Source organism: Puma concolor, chromosome C2 (assembly GCF_028749965.1).
Source record: "Puma concolor isolate L17-30 chromosome C2, mPumCon1.1.hap2, whole genome shotgun sequence".
Lineage (NCBI taxonomy): Eukaryota > Metazoa > Chordata > Mammalia > Carnivora > Felidae > Puma > Puma concolor.
The window spans coordinates 124,929,842-124,946,355 of NC_141675.1; positions in this window are offsets into that span (position 1 = coordinate 124,929,842).

A 16,514-nucleotide genomic window follows, 5' to 3' on the forward strand; every position below is an offset into this window, starting at 1 on the left:
TAAAGAGTTTAGAGAGAGTTTAGAGTTCCCATAATACATGGGAACTTGATATATGACTCTGGTGGCATGCAAGACTAGTTGTTTACAAAAATCAATTAATGAAACTGAAGAAAAATGATCATCTATATATAAAAAATTATGGTAAATTAGATGCCTATCTCATAGTTTACACACTTTGTCCAGGTAGGTCAAGAGCATAAATATCAAAAACAAAGCTTAAACTTTGAGTATAAAATATAAATTAATATGTTTCTGACCTTGGGATAAAGAAGACTTTCTCAAAGAAGACAGAAAAGGTGCTGATTATATAAGACATGATTGATAAAATTGACTAATTAAATTAAGAATTCCACTTTTTCAAAAGGTACCTTAAATTAAGAGAAAATATAAAGTAAAAACTGATAGAAGATATTGGCAGCAATACAACAAGGGAATAGGATAAAGGGTAAATTAAAAGGAAAGAAACTCTTCTAAAAATCAATAAGAAAAAGACAACAACATACTAGAAAAATAGGCAAAAGACATGAACAGACATTTCAGAACAGATGAAACACAGATGACCAGGAAACATGTAAAGAGATGCTCAATCTCTTTGTGATTAGGGAAATGAAAATCTATACCACAATGAAACTGTTTCATATCTGTTTGATTGACAAAAATTAGGAACTGCAATAATATTTTGTACTACAGTGTTTAGCTTCAACATTATTGATCAGAATTTAAATAACCAAAATAACTGGAAAATAATTTGGCAATATTACCTGAAGTTGTCGGTCTCATATCCTACTATTCAACATTTTCACTTTGAGGTATATATCCAAGAATACCCCACACATATGTATACTTGGATGTATATGCATGAATATTAATAGCAAATCTAATTATGAAAGGCAATGCTACAAATTAACCCAAATGAAGAAGAGAATGAATAACAAATTATGATATATTAATTCAATATCATCTTATAACAGTGAAACTGGACAAATATAACAGTGAAAATGAACAGATAACAAAGTTATTTGCAAAAATTTAGAATAATGAAATTCAATACAATGTTGGTATTGTGGAAAAGGAGATGAGCAAATCCTAGAAGACTATGAACACTCTGATACCCTTTTTTAAAAAAAGAAAGTTTTAAACAGTTAAAGGTATGTATACACACACACACACATATATACGGTTGCATATAAATTTTTTTATTTTTACATTTATTTATTTTTGATAGAGACAGAGGACAGAGCACAAGTGGGGGGAGGGGCAGAGAGAGAGGGAAACACAAAATCTGAAGCAGGCTCCAGGCTCTGAGCTGTCAGCACAGAGCCTGATGTGGGGCTTGTACTCACAAACCTGTGAGATCATGACCTGAGCCAAAGTCGAACGCTTAACCAACTGAGCCACCCAGGTGCCCCAGTATATACGGTTGTATATAGAGAGACATACATTTATGCATACATACATATGTCTGTACATATTTTCTCGTATATATATGCAAGAGAATGACATATGCTAATTCAGATAATGACCCTTGTAGAGGGATAGGGGCATGGGATAGGAGAGAACATATAAGCAGATATCAATTGCGGTCAGTATGTTAGTTCTTGATTTGGTTGGTGAGTTCAAGAGCATGCAATGTATTTTAGATGATAGATATAGATTGATTAGATAGATAGATAGATAGATAGATAGATAGATAGATAGATGAGCCAATAGAGCAATTATAAACAGATGTGATGACTGATTATCATTATTCCAATTCTGTGAATCTGAAAGCCACTGTCGTAGTCAGTTTGGGCTGATAGAACAGAATACCACTGGGGCACCAGGGTGGGTCAGTCAGTTGAGCGTCCAAGTCTTGATTTCTACTCAGGTCATGATCCCAGGGTTGTGAAATCAAGCCCCACTTTAGACTCCAACTGAGTGTGGAGCCTGCCTAAGATTCTCTCCCTTTCTCCCTCTACCTTTGTCCCCCACTCACATGCACTCCCCCCCACCTCTCTGTCAAAAAAAAAAAAATACCATAATCTAGGTGGCTTATAAACAACAGTAATTTATTTCTCACAGTTCTGGAGGCTGGTAAGTCTAAGATTATGGTATAGACATAATGAGTGATGAGAGCCCACTCTGTAGTTCATAGACTGCCATCTTCTCACTGTGTACTCACACAGTGAAAGGCACAAGCTAGCTATCTGGAGTCTCATTTATAAGGGCGCTAATCTTATTCATGAGGGCTCTGCCCTATGACGTAGTCACTTTCTAAAGGTCCGACCTTCTAATACCATCACATTGGGAATTAGACCATCACATTAGGAATTAGGTTCTTAATAAATCTATGAATTCTAGGGGGATAAAATTTTTCAGTCTATAGCATCCATTAAATTAAAAATTAAAAGAGAATAAATATTATTTGGTTACAGAGCAGTTCTCAAATCATTATTGCCAGCATTACTTGAAATGCTTCATAAAAATTCAGGTAATTTTGGTCCCTATCTCTAGAGATTCTGCTTTAGTGGTTAAGGGTAGAGCCAAAAACTAGCATCCCCAGTGATTTTGATGTAAGTGATACATGGATCACAATATTAGAAACACTGCTTTATAGGAAATGCTATTATTGGGTCACAGTAAAAAATGAATGTTTTTTTATCATGCTATTTGTCACAGTGGCTTAAATCTCCTCTGACTTTAAATGGCATAATCCTATGCCCTTAACACCTTCCACTGCTCTAACTATATAGTTCATATTAAGGCATACCACATATTAAATATTAAAACCTGCAATAATAATTAAACATATATGTAGTTAGAACAGTATGCTTAATCTATTTTTATTACCTCATGTTGTGGAATGAATTATGTCCTCCTCAAAATTCATATGTGTTGAAACTATAAACCCCAGAAGGTGACTGTATTTGGGAATAGGAGCTTTAAATAAATAATTAAGTTAAAATTAGGTCTTTAGGATGAGCCTTTTCCTGATATGACTGGCATCCCTATAGGAGCAGGAAATTTGGACACAGATCTTATAGAGAGGAGATCATGTGAAGACACAGAAAAGACAGTCACGTAAAAAAAAAAAAAAAAAAAGAAAGGCTTCAGAAGAAAGCGGCCGCATCAATACCTTGATTTTGAACTTCTAGCTTTCAAAACTGTAAGAAAAAAAATTTCCATTGTTTATTCCATTCAGTCTTTGGTACTTTGTTACAGTAACCCAGCAAATGAATCCACCTAATAAAAGCTGACTTAAATAGAGAGCAACAAATTCAGGGAAAAGTGGCAGATAGAAAGTCATTAAAACTAAATTCTGGTATTAAATATGGAGGAAAAAATTGGATGAAAACCTGGTCTGTCTATAACTTTCTTTGTCCAGCTCAAGCATAGATAGAAAATGCATCTCTCTGTATCACCCTTTTCCCAGAAGCACAAGACTAATATTGAGAGGAACTGGCAGTTTCCAACCAATAATGATTCCTTAAACTTTGACACAAAATAGAACTATTTTCAGGATATAGGTTTAACCACTATATGAAATAGATATTTGCTGTAATTTTTGACTTGTCTACTTATTTGGGGGTTTTTTTGTCGCCTAAGCTTCCACTTCACTTTTAAACTGTGCTCAAATTCAAACTGTGGTGGCACTTGGCCCAGTCAGATGGGCATGTGAAACGAGATGCTTCTGACCGGGAAGTAAATCTCTTCCGGTGCCAATGAACAAAGCCACACTACGATTGTCATTGGCCTTAGGAGCTGTTGTGTTTATGGTCTTATTTTTTGTATTAAAAATATTAATAACTCTATTTTATAAGTATATTAACACAAACATAAATATTATATGGCCTAATTGGTTTTGCCTCTGATTTTAAAATAAACTAAAATGTATTTTGTTGTCCCTAATAACTCTGTGCCTAGCGAATAAGTCAACCCCATCAAGAAGTCTAAAGATAGAAGGATTTCCCTCATTATGCTAAAGTGCTCCAGGAAATTTCCTTGCCTTGACCTTTACCAGATAGGGAGTTTTGTTTTGTTTTTAATGATTTTTCAACTCCGAATAATATGGTCTTAGTGCATTTATTTCAGTGTTTAAAGGTAGAATTAAGCCTTCACAGTTTATGCATCCTGAAATAAGTTTGCTGGAACAGAAATGTTCTTTGTGGCACAAATCAGTATACTAAGCACCAGAGATGTTTCAGGCTTTAGGGGAGCCTTTATGACATTGAAACCATCACTGTGCTTTAAAAAGTATTCTATCAAGCGTTTAAGTCTTTGTAAAAGATAAAATAATAATAATAATAATAATAAAAAGCCAAGGAAAAGCAGATCTTCAAATACTAATTTTCTGTAGAAAATCTCTGCTGGACTAATTACATCATAAGTCAAGACAATGTAGCATCCAAAATTCCAACTCATAAGACACTCAAATAATAAGAGTGAAAGATGAACAGCTCTATAGCCATTTGTTTTTATGAGCAAGGTGTTCTAATGCTAAACATTAATATATTAGCCTCATTTCAAAAGCAAATGTGCTTTTACATTACATGTAGTCTAATAATAACACAAACACAGTCGAAGGGCTGAGACTCAGGTGAAGGGAATAAGAAACGTAGGATGCAAAATGTAAGGAGGCACTCACTCTCGGGCCACACAAGTGCAGAGTCGGTACTTGTGTGACCCTGAAAGTCAGTATTCCCTTAAAGTTCGTACCACAGGCCCCTCACTCTCCTTCTATTTGTCCCAGCCCTCATATGCCAGCACATTAATATACAGATCTTTCTTGACTGATGGAGTTGTGTCCCAATAAACCCATCCTAAATTGAAAATATCTTAAGTTGAAAATGCATTTAATGTACCTAACCCACTGAACATCATGATGAGCCTAGCCTACCTTAACATGCTCAGAGCACTTACATTAGCCACCAGTCAGATAAAATCGTCTAACACAAAGGTTGGTTTATAGTAAAGTCTTGAATGTCTTATGTAATTTACTCAAAGTGGAAAATGGAATGGTTGTATGGGGTTATAAGCATACTGTTGTTTACCCTCATGATCACGTGGCTGACTGGGAGCTGCGGCGGGCTGCCCTTGCCCAGTGTCAGGTGAGAGCATCATATGGCCTATCGCTGGCCCAGGAAAAGATCCAAATTCGAAATCGGAAGTATGGTTTCTAGCAAATGCATATCACTTCCACACAATCATAAATCCTAAGAATCTTAAGTCAACCATTGTTAAGTTGGGGATTGTCAGTATTCACAAAGGAAAGCCAAAATGTAATACTTGATTTGGTTATGATCAAAGAATGGTTTAAAATTAATTCCTCATTCTTGGGGCGCCTGGATGGTTCAGTCGGTTAAGCGTCCGACTTCAGCTCAGGTCATGATCTCACAGTTCGTGAGTTCGAGGGCAGCGTCGGGCTCTGTGCTGACAGCTCAGAGCCTGGAGCCTGCTTCGGATTTTGTGTCTCCCTCTCTCTCTGCCCCTCCCCCACTCATGCTCGCTCACTCTCTCTCTCTCTCAAAAATAAACATTAAAAAAATAATTTAAAAAAATATAATTAATTCCTCATTCTCTAGAATGTGAAAATGATACAAAGCTAATGGCTAGTCACTCCACTGCAAAATGTTTTCCAATACAGTACAATACAGAGATATTTGTTATACACCCTTACTTATTCCTTTCTTTCAAGTCCTCATATCTCTTAATTTGTGTTTTGTTCCGTGTGGTCTTTTCAGAAGCCACATTGGTTTAGTTCAGCAGTTAATATTGCTAAATTGTAGATGAAGAAAATCACTGAAGTATAAAAGATTCATGTTAATTTATAACATGTATTGCAGATTGCAGGTATGCAGCTCAAATCAGAGGCTAGGACATAGCATTTGTCTTATTTTTCTATAATGGAAATTAATTTCTGAGTCTATGCAACCATTCTTTGTATCTAATGACCAAATTTAATCTTATTCATGCTTTAATAGCATTCTTCATCTACCCCAGGACTGTTCCATAATTCTAGGATCTTAAACAGTGCCCCAGCATTGGGGTAGGGATTGGGAGGCAATCAGAGGTCTCAACCAGAGTCCACAGAGTCTATCCAGCCTCAACTTTAAGGACAATTCAACAGTTTCTTCAGTTTCAATATAAATAGAATACAATCAAATCAGGTTTAAGAGGCATTGGTTCAAGATCACATTTGGAAAAAGGTCTTTGATAAAGAGGTTTTTCCATTGAAGTGAATTCATTATAAGCCAATAATCAAAGTGGTAAAAACAGAAAATCCAGTAATTATCGATAAGGAAGAACAGACAACAATTCACTGGAACACTAAGCAAAGGTCAGTCATGGAAGATGACTGCACTTGTCCTGAGTATTGCAAAAACAAAAGCTCTGATTTCTCTACACCAAGGCACTGCTGGTTAATTTTCATGCTAGGAGGAGAAATTAGGTGACTATGCCTTTTTAATTCATAGTTTAGTTCCACTGAATCAGGGTGTACCTCAGAGTGAGCCTCCAAGGGAAGTTCAAAATGGTGGGAGAAATAGGAGGGGGGAATTTCTCCATTAATTTAAGAAACAGCCTGGGGGTTTAATTCAGATTCCTGCTTTTCAAACGCCAGGGCAGTTAAAAGAGGATTGAAGAAAAAGCAAGTAAGGATCCATCTCTTGCTGCCAATCTTGCAGCCTGATTTGATGTTGCCTCTTTCCACCTAAATTCCCACTCCTTTTTTAAGTGTAAGCATCTTTGCCTGTTGATTTACAAATATGTGTCCTAAATTGCCTTTGTTATCACATGGCTGTAACATTTTGAACGGATGGCAGTGAATACTCTTTTGATTGTGCATAGTTCTTTTGAAGAAGAGCTACTTTCAAAATAACTTCATAATCTGCAGAATAGTGAAGAAAGCATCTGGCATAGTTGAGGTGAATTAAATATAATCGAAGTCAAACACATGAGTAGCCTCTGAGTTACTTTTATGAACACATCTCCATCTCTGTTCACTTCTTATCATAAATGATGAAATTGAAGAATCAGTAAAATGGCAGTTTCCATTTAGTTCATATTAGTCACTATCTACAGAGATGTGAGAAAGTGACAGGTGGTTTTAAATTCATTATGTGATGTTGCTTTATAAATATTTATAACTGGCATGGTTTGGTTTTAACAACTTTTGTGTAAGTACATGAAAGCAGAAAAACACACTTCAAAAGTAATTTATCATAAGTTATAAATAAAATTCTAAAAAATTATTAGCAACATCACAGAAACTCAAAAATACTTTTTCATAATAATCAATAATTTATATAGAATTTATACAGATACATAAATACATAGTCATAAATGCATAAACACACATACACATGTATATTAATATAACAGGTAAAATTTTTCTTTCTCCCACCACAAACAACATATTTTGTAGGTTTTTTTATTATTTGCAATATGATCTCATGAATATAACTTCATTTTTTTAAATTTTTTTTTAATGTTTATTTATCGTTGAGAGAGAGAGAGACAGAGCGTGAGCAGGGGAGGGGCAGAGAGAGAGGGAGACACAGAATCCGAAGCAGGCTCCAGGCTCTGAGCTATCAGCACAGAGGGGCTTGAACTCGTGAACTGTGAGATCATGACCTGAGCCTAAGTCAGACGCTTAACCGACTGAGCCACCCAAGTGCCCCATCATGAATATAACTTTAAAACAAAACTATTTAAAGAGAGTTAAAAAAAATAAAGTAAAAATACTAGTTACAAAGGAAAAATAGTACTTGCTACATAAACACTTATTAGTATAAATAAGAGAAGCATTAGAATACTAAGAATGGTATAGCATTTACTTATTAAATCATCTGCTCATGTACTTATATTTAAGAAAAATATCTAACTGTCAAGTGAGGGAAAAGAAGTAACATATCTTCCTCCATGGGCCTACCCAAATCTAATATTAGTGTATTGGGGTGGTGGTATGGTGGTAGGGTGGTTACATGGGTTTTAGTGTTTGCTTAAACCATTTATGTCATTTGTTTTACTAAAAATGCATACCCCTTAGAGAATTATAAAATCATCTCTTGAGGTTTGGCTTAGAAATTTGCATTTTTAACATACAACTTGAGTGTTTCTCCTGCACAGCAAAGTTGGAGAATGATTTCTCTCTGTTATTTTTTCTTTTAATGAAAGCTTTGTATCACTTGACTTAAATACAACTAGATTCAGAAACACTACTACTAAAGCAACTAGGTATATCACTGGTGGACAGAGCAGAAAGAAATAATCATATTTAGAAGTCACACTGTATCAAAACCAATACAATCAATTTAAAATATCTAAAAATTGATAGAGGCATGTTCCAAACATTTGTGTACTGTTTTGTGACAGCATACCGCAGAGAATGAATTTTTCTGGAGACCATGGTTTACTTATGGAGGAGTCAAACTAAGATATCTGAAGTGACTAATGACAGCATTTATCCAGTTGTACTTGTTAATTGGCTCTGTATGGATACCATTCATTCCCTCTATGCCTCCCTTCGGCATTGGGTTATCGTTTGACATTGGGATTGGACATTATTTAACCAGGTGTCGGCTCTTAAGACTCAGAGTTTTAACTAGATTCAGATAAAAAAAAGAAAACTCAGAGGGATAAAATAATCTGACATAGAAGCTGACTAAGTCAGAGAAAGAGGTAGGCATTTTATGTCATTACGTTATGGCCGAAGGAAAACAACACACTGTAAAAACATTCAGCATTTGTGCAGACTCTATTATTTTTTCAATCTATATGGGATCTTCCAACTCTTGAGACTGACGCTTTTCATGTTTCCCCAGAGGGTATTCCACCATTAAGAATCATGGCCATAGTGAATAAACATCATAGATTATTTTTCTTTATTTTCTATGGTAGTAATATATACATAGCACAAACTTTTTCCATCTTAACCATTTTTAAATTTACAGTTCAGTGGCATTAAGTACATTTACATTGCTGTGCAGAGACATCATGAACTTTTAAAAATACAAATGTCGGGGCGCCTGGGTGGCGCAGTCGGTTAAGCGTCCGACTTCAGCCAGGTCACGATCTCGCGGTCCGTGAGTTCGAGCCCCGCGTCGGGCTCTGGGCTGATGGCTCAGAGCCTGGAGCCTGTTTCCAATTCTGTGTCTCCCTCTCTCTCTGCCCCTCCCCCATTCATGCTCTGTCTCTCTCTGTCCCCAAAATAAATAAACGTTGAAAAAAAAAAAATTAAAAGTACAAATGTCTTAGCCTCACATTCATGTTCTGGTAGTAGATCATTACTTAGAAGCAGGCATTCACCTTCTAAAAATTGTTTTAAAGGTGACTCTGATGAACAACCACAGTTTACAGCCATTAATTCGATTTAATTCCTTCATTTAACTCCCTTACTCATTCACTTAATCTCTTGATTATTTATTAGAACACCTGGAATTTGTCAAACACTGAGCGGGGTATCAAGTATACTGAAATTATAATTAGCAGTACCTGTGTCATTTTATTTATCTTTTATTAACTGCATATAATATGCCCATTGCTTTTCTGGGGGGAAATATATATATTTCCCGAATGGGTTTTTAAAGATTTATTTGATTTCATAACATAACCAGTAAAAAGGAGTTTTAAAAATTATTACATTTGTTTCTAGAAATGATAGACGGTATAAATTGGTCATGTCATATAATTTTAAGAGGCATATATTTATCCTTTCACAACAGAGAAAAGCTTTATGGAATGCCAGATGGAAATATGTAAGCCATTGGTAACAATGGGTAATATTGCTGATAGAAGCAGAACTCGTAAATTTTTTAAAGTTTTTCTTCTCTGCCATGAACCATTTTGGGGTAAATACTAGTCCAGTGAAAAGAGTTCTGAACACAAAAGGCACTTAGGGTAAAAATTAGACCTTAACTAATAAAGTGAGCTGCACATGTGTACATCAAGGAAAAAAAAAAAAAAAAGCCCTATCAATGCAACTCTACTGCAAGGCCATAATATAACTGTAAAAGCTATTGCAGTTAAAAAGTCTAAAAATGCTTACCTGACCTGGTATGTGAGCTCAATAATGACATACATGTATGTTCCTTCCAACCAAGGAATTATTATCCCATTTTTAAGATGGCGTAGTAACGTGTCCAAGATCAAAGAAGCAGTACTAAGGACTACAAGCCTTTCCATTGCCATAGTGGATGCTCTTTCTATTGTGTTACAAAGATTGTATAATAAGACATGCATATTGCTCACAGTCTATTAGTTTAGTAGACATGATGAAATGACCATTATATAACAATAAAGGGACATAAAGCAAGAAAACAAGAATTTGTGTCATTCAGGGAATATTTCTCAAGGAATTATTAACGTGGGAGTTGCTGGATACATAGAAAATATCTAAGGGCTGATGACATGAAGAATGCTTAAAGCAGATGGACAAATCTACAGAAAATGGTGGGGTCCTGAAATGATAAGATTGAGAAACAGCAAGTGGTTGAATGTGACTACAATCTGAAGTATAGAAACAGAATCAGGAGGTAACCATAGAAGCAGGTCGGGTTTCGAGGTATAGATGACACTTTTGGCAATGAAACACTGCTGACATTTCTACTCATAGGGCAAACATGAAAAAAATATGCATTTTAGAGAGATGATTTTGGTGCCTGTGTGGAGAACAGACTGGAGGAAGAATGCCTGGAGGTTGGAAGGTCACATAGAAGATTAATTAATGCCATACAACACAGAGAAGAAATGAAGATTTAAGATGTGTAAAGAAACATGAATGAAGAAAACAAGGTACATGAGATTAAATGTTTTGAATAAGGTCACTTACATAGCTACTTTCAGATATCAGGGCTTACTCCAACTTCCAAAATAATTTCATTACTAATATATTTATTCTTTAGAATCCAGAATATAGCTTAATTAAAACAACAGAAAAAAATATCAAATGTGACTACTGCCTTGTAATTTTTCTCCACAAAACTAATCTTTTTTTTTCCTGACCTAATGTAGAGAATAATAGAGTTCCACCAGTAGATTAATCCTCTTAACTCAGTATAATAATCCTAAGAATAAAGACACAAAGAATATATTTGTTACACCAGGAGAGAATTGTATAATTGCTGAATGGGCAGTGTGTTTTTCCAGCTACCTAGAGAACTACATCATGAAAACAGGAAAAAGTAAGATTTTATTTAATGCCACAACAAAGAATATGGATATGTGATTTTCAATAGGTCATTTAGCAAAAACAAGATTACAAACTTTATAGGAATTTTCCCTCAGTGAGTGGATAAGCAATTTTTTTTAAATTTTGTATTTTTATAGCCAATATATCACAATTTTTTCTCAAATATAGTAAAGTTTTCTATGCATTTAAAAACATTTTGTTTTCAAATTGTACATAAGATAGTGTAAAATATTTATGTGAAAACAGGTGCAGTGATTCAAGACTTAATATCATAAAATTTAATCCACTTGATTCGTTGAGGGTTTTCTTCATAGAACATCCATGCTAAGTTTTTGCATTTTTGTTTGTTTCTTTGTTTTGGTAGATACCTGATTTTCACCAAAAACAAACAAACAAACAAACAAACAAACAAACAAACAAAAAGTGAAGATTAAAAACCCACAAAATGATGTTTGTGCTTATAGCCACAGACATGGATTTGAAGTTAGAAATTTGGATCCTGTGGAAACTAAGTCACTATGCAAGTAATCATTTTTATTATATCCTTACATTAAATAAAGGTATAGGGACAAGGAATGCATCCTGATTAACCTGATCCTGATTACCTTAAAGTAGTAGCCACAAAATGACAGGAGAATGTAAAATGTGTCCAAGTTTAAGCTTGGAGAACTGGAAAGGACAATCCTCACCCACCTACACAGACCCAGTTTGCATTAAGAAGGCCTTGAATTTACTCTCTAAATCATATAATTATAGGCACACAATTATGACATACATAAGATTCCAGATAAAACCAGTTGAATCTAATTAGATTAGTCTAATTGAATGTCTATTTAGTTATCTAAAACTATGAGATATAGATTATAAAAGAAAAGGTATTTTCTAAGCAATACAATGCTTTGACTGAAGAACAGTACAATATAGGAGCTATCTATGAAATATGTCAAACTATTTGAAGTGCAGAATATATCAAATAAATAAAAATTAAAAATAAATAAGAATATTAAAAGCCTTCCATTAACTTTATCCCACAGTAGCTGAATTCCCCATTGCACAATTAGTTATATTTTTTGTTCATTTCACCTAGTTTTACATATTTTTTGTAAAGAAAAATGTATGTTATTGAATCGTGATATATTGTATTAAAATGTATCACAGAAATAACAGGGATTGGTGAAAATGCAGAGAAAGGGAAACCCTCTTACACTGCTGGTAGGAATGCAAACTGGTGTAGTCACTCTGGAAAACAGTGTTCTTTCCTTTTTTTTTTTTTTTTTTTTTTTGAGGTTTTCAAAAGTTAAAAATAGAACTACCCTATGATCCAGCAATTGCACTACTAGGTATTTATCCAAAGGATGCAAAAATACTGGTTTGAAGGGATGCATGCACCCTGATACTTATAGTAGCATTATAATCAATATCCAAATTATGGAAAGAGCCCAAGTGTCCATCAACTAATAAATGGATAAAAAAGATGTGGTATATGGAATATGACTCAGCCATCAAAAAGAATGACATCTTGCCATTTGCGATGACATGGATGAAGCTAGAGAGAGAGCACCAGGTGTTATATGTAACTGATGAATCACTAAATTCTACACCTGAAACTAGTATTACACTGCCTGTTAACTAATTGGAATTCAAATAAAAACTTAAAAAAAAGTGCTTTCTTGTCACACCAAATAATAAAACATTCCTATATTAGTAAAGTGTATTTTGGAGATGTTATCATACCTATGTAGTGAGAATTTTCAAAAGGGAGGTTTGCAGTGAGAAGATCTGCAATACAAATGTATTCCCCAAAGCATTTATATGACTTGTCGGATCTAGTTAATCACAGAAATCATTTATATAAATGAAATCTTACAATAAACTCCCACGCTGTAAGAAAAAAAAAAGCCTAAGAATCACTTTATTAGTATAAATTTATTCCATACAATCAAATTTATATGTATTTATTGCAATTTTAACCAATGAGAACCATGAGATGATTTTAGTGAACACAGACATTTAGAATTGCAGGTTATGAATGACAATGACAGTCATATCACTACTCTAGCATCCAATGTAATTTTGAGTTTTATTTCCATTAAACAGAATTTAGGAAATCTGATGACCAATTGGAATTTAAAACTGTTTGTACTACTTTCTTTTTCTTAATGTTTTTAATGTTCATTTATTCTTTTGATAGCACAAGCCAGGAAAAGGCAGAGAGAGAGAGGGAGACAGGATATGAAGCTGGCTCTGTGCTGACAGCAGCAAGCCCAACACCAGGCACCAACTCACAAACTGCAAGATCATGACGTGAGCCGAAGTTGGATGCTCAATGGATGAGCCACCCAGGTACCCTGTTCTACTTTCATAATAATTGCAGAACATTGTTCAATAAGGTAAGATCAGCAAGACACAATTTTCCGTGCAGATAAAACAATGTATCAGTAGTTTTAATTGCAAATACTGAAGAATACACGTTACTTTTATCTTAATTCTTAATAGCTACAGTATATATAAAAATAAAAACCAGATTAAAAGTATGCAGAATCTCTGAGGTACACAGCTCTAAAGAAAACAGTTTGAAAATGATTAATCTTGATTATAGTAGGAGATTCATGGCAATACTTTTCTAACTCACTCACGGGTGTTAAAAGGCTTAAATACTCCTGAATAGCAATTTACATGCTAAGGAAATTAATAAAAATTAGTGGTCAATAAACTTTCCAGCATCTGTTAGGCTGCACCAGATCTTTTAAGTATTATTTTTAATTTAGCAATCAAATAAACAAAGACAGAGAAAAAGGGGGGGGGCATTATATTTATGCTTAAACCATCTAAAATTAATATCTGATATTTTCCGATATCCATAATTATTCTCTTTTAAATTTATACAAAAATATCAAATAAGTTACATTTTGGTCTGATGCTTCTATAGATTTAAAAACACTGCTGTACTGCTTTACTTCTCTTTAAAGTGTTTCAAGTTCGGTTGCTGTAGTTAGAAAAATTATCATTTTCTACATTTGGATATTCCCTATCATACATTTTCCTTCAATAAATCTCTGTTCACTAATAAGCAAAGGGTCATAAACTCACCTATGACTATACAAGATATGAATCTCGGCAGCTTTTTCTTACCTGCAGACAACTTTATTAAGGAATGAATAGGGGGAAAAAAGAGATGATAAGCCTGTAAATGTGTTACCTAAGTAATTAGAGGCTGCCTATTTCTTTGCTTTCAACTTCATAGGTCAGATCAGTATACTCTTTACAGATTTGCCCATGGGTTGGGAGGCTAGACTTAACATAATTATCTATTGAAATGAAATTTAAACAGTAGTGGTATGTCACAACAGAAATGAATTTCTATGAGCCTCCATTCACCCAATCCCGTTGTAAATGCAAGCAAGCACACACAAGGGTCCAGAATCTATCTCTCTCTTGGTCTCTCTCTCTCCTTTCTGTCCTCCCCACTCCCTCTCTCCCCCTGCTTCCCTCCTTTTTTCTCTGTCTCACACATACACACACATTCACACACACATTTTCTCACCAAATTTACTTTTGTCATTTTATTCTATTTCGTGCACCATGTTTGCAAGCAGAATTTCTTGGGGCGCCTGGGTGACTCAGTCAGTTGAGCAACAGGTCATGATCTCATGGTTCATGGGTTTGAGCTCCAAGTCAGGCTCTGGGCTGACAGCTCGGAACCCTGAGTCTACTTTAGATTCTGTGTCTACTTCTCTCTCTGCCCCTCCCCTTTCGCGCTCTGTCTCTCTCTCTCAAAAACAAATAAACATTAAAAAACAAAAAGTTTTTTCAAAGCAGAACTTTTCAATATATTTCAAGCAGGTTTAACTATTACTACTCTGGGACACTTGAAACAGAGGTGGGTTTGGTGCAACCCCAGCAAATGAAGCTTTCCTCGGCCCTACCCTCTAAGTTCTATCTAGTGAGTACCTCCCCCTCTATGTGCCACAGTGTCCCATACAGTCATTTCCATTTTCCAGTTCTATACTAACTTAAGAAATCTTGAGAAATGTTGACAAGCATCAGCTTAATTGTGCAACTTATTTGTTTCAGTGTTTAGTTCTTCCTTTCACCTCAAATTGTGCACATCACATTAGTAACAGTTAAGCTAATACAACTTAGAAGTTATTACATGCATATTTCCTTATTGCTGATTATTGCATAAATTATAAAGATCAGATTATAGAATGACTCATTTCTTAAATGCTTCTTGGAAATTAATCCAAATGCTAGTTTATTAGCAAGCAAAAATTAGATATAAACTGTTCTATCATTCTATGATTTTCTTAATGTACTAAAAGTATAACATTGTAAAAATTTTAAAAATAAAAAAGTGGAGTAAGATTTACATTTAGTCATTACTCTATTATTTTTTTCAATAGTACATTTTTATTTTTCTAAACTTTACAATATTAATATGAACATTCACCTAATTCTTTTTATAAAAAAAATAATATTTATTTTATTTCTGAAAGAGGACAGAGCATGAGCAGGGAAGGGGCAGAGAGAGAGGGAGACACAGAATCTAAAGCAGGCTCCAGGCTCTGAACTGTCAGCACAGAGCCACAGAGCTGATGCGGGGCCCGAACCCAGAAACCATGAGATTATGACTGGCACCAAAGTTGAACCTTTAACCAACTAAACCACACAGGCACCTGACATTCACTTAATTCTAAATACTATTTCTTTGGTTTTGTGCTCAAACTTGTTCATCTGTTGTCTTTTTTTTTTTTAATTTTATTTAACACAGCATTATATTAGTTTCAGTTGTACAATAAAATGATTCAACAATTCCACACGTTACTCACTATTATCATAATAAGTACCTTTAATCTCCTTCATCTATGATCAGTATTATTTTGCCTATCACTAACATCCCTGTCCTGTAAATATACATCTTTTGCATAAAATTTAAACCACTGGATACATACATATCTACATAATGCTTTTGCCAAGGTTGTATTGCTCTCTAAGCATTTTCTATGTTTCTATCCATTCTGCCTAATTATTAATAACTGCATAACACTCCATCAAAGTGATGCACCATGTTTTCATTAACCAACGAACAAATATTCCTAAATCAAAGTATGTTTACTTAGCTTCAATTTTCCCAGTGTCTAACACCATGTGAGTATTTGGATCTGCATAGGAGCACTGTATATATACCAAAGTATATGAACATATCCATGGTTCTTAGTAGCCTTTGTCAAAACACTTCACAAAAGCATTCCGCTGAATTTCACTGCCACCGGTGATATCTGTGCATAATATTTTAGTGGCGCTAGGTCATCAGTGAGTCTTTGCTACTAACTTTTGAATGATGTTT